The sequence below is a fragment of the Cupressus sempervirens genome, chromosome 7, assembly GCF_028749045.1.
Source record: "Cupressus sempervirens isolate cs-2001-9-10 chromosome 7, ASM2874904v1, whole genome shotgun sequence".
Classification (NCBI taxonomy): domain Eukaryota; kingdom Viridiplantae; phylum Streptophyta; class Pinopsida; order Cupressales; family Cupressaceae; genus Cupressus; species Cupressus sempervirens.
In genome coordinates, this window is record NC_143124.1 from 69,373,470 (window position 1) to 69,376,283 (window position 2,814).

The 2,814-nt window shown below is 33.9% G+C and overlaps 1 pseudogene; it reads left to right on the forward strand.

Moving 5' to 3' along the window:
* Positions 1–502: 502 nt before the first annotated feature.
* Positions 503–2,381, forward strand: LOC149545532 (mitochondrial arginine transporter BAC1-like; annotated as a pseudogene).
* Positions 2,382–2,814: the final 433 nt, after the last annotated feature.

The window sequence follows — 2,814 nt, forward strand, 5'->3', positions numbered from 1 at the left end:
CCTAATTTTTCATAGCAATCAAACCATGGATTTTGTATTGATTCTAAGACTTTATATTATTCAAACCATGGATTCTAATGTTAATTCTAGGTTTTTATGGCATTCAAAACATGAACTGTAGAAGAATTTATATGGTCTGAAGGGATGTTGCCCCACACTTCTCATCACCACCCTTGTCATCAAATTTTGTTCTTGGACTCCTGGGATATTATTATTTGGTAAAGCTTAAACGGTCATGAATTTTTTTGTTTTCTTTTGCTATTTGGGGTTCTGGGTTTCTACAATATCTCAATAATGAAAAAGAATGTGTTGACCAACTCTCTCGTAGGCTCCTCTTAATTGGGTACTTCATGTGGGTTGCTAGACTGCAAGGTGCTTCCTTTATTCAGAAAGTAGTGAGTGCTTAACCTTCAGAACCTTGTGGTCTCATTGTTCTTGTCTTCACACTTCTCAATCTCATGATCAAGCACCAAAATCTCTAATGTAGGGCCAATGCTTACCAATGGATGAGGAAAAAAAGGTGATTGAGGATGTGGATAAAGATAGACATTATGTAATTGATGCATCAATTGTAAGAATTATGAAGAGTAGAAAAGTTTTAGCACACCAACAACTGTTATGGAGTGCGTTGAGAAACTTGGATGGATTTTCAAGGTGAATTGCCTGATTGGATGCTAGATACTTTTGTTTGCATTACTAGTACTTTATATTTTCTTTCTACTTTCCCACAATGAATGGGTTTATACCTGTGTGAATTTGTAAAAAGTGGTCTTTTCCTTCTTCAATAGATTGTCCTTTATCCATAAGAAAATGATATACCTAGATAAGTAGGCATATTGATTTATCTTCATAGGCATATTGGTGACTGTTTGATGTACTTTTTCCTCTTTGTAGTGTGTATTTTATGTCTATAGTCCTGATCTGATCATATTTGGAATGGTGGTTCTTTGGAAAGGGAGGAGATCCTGGTAGCGGCAAGCCCAAACTTCAGATTGTTGTTCCTTCTATGGCTTTTGGTGGAGCATTAATAAGTTTTGTACTGTGCCCAGCAGAGTTGATAAAGGTAACAAGAACTAGACTTTGTATCTATTGTATGTATATAAATTGAACTCTAGACTCCATACCATTGACTATTTGTTGTTTTTCAATGTAGATTGCAAGTTCAGGAGAATGACAACAAGCAACTGAAAAAGCATCAGCAGATATATGCTGGGCCTTTGGACTGTGCATACAAACTCTTAGAAATGAAAGGGTAAGGTGTTAAATTGTTGCTACTATTTGGTATGTAGTTGTAGACATGCAATATAAATGCTTCACGTGGTATCCTTCATTATACAAGATATTGTGTGATTGTTTCATTGGTGCATAATTTTCCAAGTACAAGGTTTGTTTCGTGGTGGCCGAACTACATTTTTTAGGGAGTCTATTGGAAATGCAATTTTCTTCAGTACTTATGAATTGAATCGTTATCATATGCTTTCACTTATTAGTACACATGATAAGGTGAATCCCTCAATGAATTCCCAATCTTCTCAATTTGTCAACTATTCTTCTAAAGTTTTTATAGAAGCAGGAGTTGGAGTTGTCTCTAGTGGGCTTATAGGAATTGAGGTATGTAACCTTAATGTTGGAATTTCAATTTAAATATTTAAACTCAGTTTCTGTAGATCAAATGTGTGCAACAAAACTTGTAATTTTCTTTGTAGTTTTGGTCAGCTGTTTTGCCTCTCGATGTTGCAAAAACCCATATTCAAATAGCTCCAAATATTAATGCCAGCAGAAATCCTATACACACAATTAGGATGGTAGGACATAAAATTTCATTTTTACATGGACCCTACTCTAGAAAAAATGTTTTTAAATTAATTTTTAATAAAGATTTTGACTAGGCTTTTACAAAGCTAATGGATTCTTATGACAGCAATTAGGATATCTATTAGGATTGATGGTTGGATTATTGAATTGGGTTAATTCATTTATTTGCATGTTTTCTTGTGTTCTGGATTAAAAAAATTATCATTCACAATACTAACACCAATTGTTTGCATGCTTATTTTATAGTGGGTATATAGAATGTTCTAATTAAAAGATTAAAATTTAAATATTCAAATACCACGGGACTTAGCTTCTGTCTTTTTGTCTAGGATCTATTCTACTAAGTAGTCTTAGATAACCAATAGATGAATTTAAAAGCAATAAGTGCTCATATTAATGAACATGAAACCATTTCCCAATTCTATGTTTGGTAGATTTATAGAGAACTCAGTTTTAGAGGATTATATGTTGGCTTGGGGCCTACATTTTTGAGAGCTTTCCCTGCTAATGTTGTAGCTATCGTCACTTGGGAACTTACAACAAATTTACTGGGGGTGAAACGGTAATAAGAGCATTACCTTCAGAGATGAATGGGTTTATACCTATGTGAATTTAGAAAAAGTGGTCTTTTCTTTTTTCAATAGATTGTCTTTTATCTGTAAGAAAATGATATACCTGGATAAGGAGGCATATTGACGTACCTAGGAACTGGCATTATGTCATGGGACTCAGCCAACAATATATTTGTACCAAGTATAGTGCATTGTAATGGTATTGTTCATACAATGTTGATATTTACTCAAGAGGACTATTTTTATTTAGTTTTATTTGCCAAGTTTCCTTTTCAGTTTGATTTTGTGTTGGTGACACTTCAGACTCAAATGCCTACAAATGCTTCATGCAATGTCTAGTCTCGAGCTCTAATCACTAGGCAAGCTTCTAGCTCTTATTATAGTTTGCTTACTGCAATGTCACATCTAGTTTGCATATGATTCTACT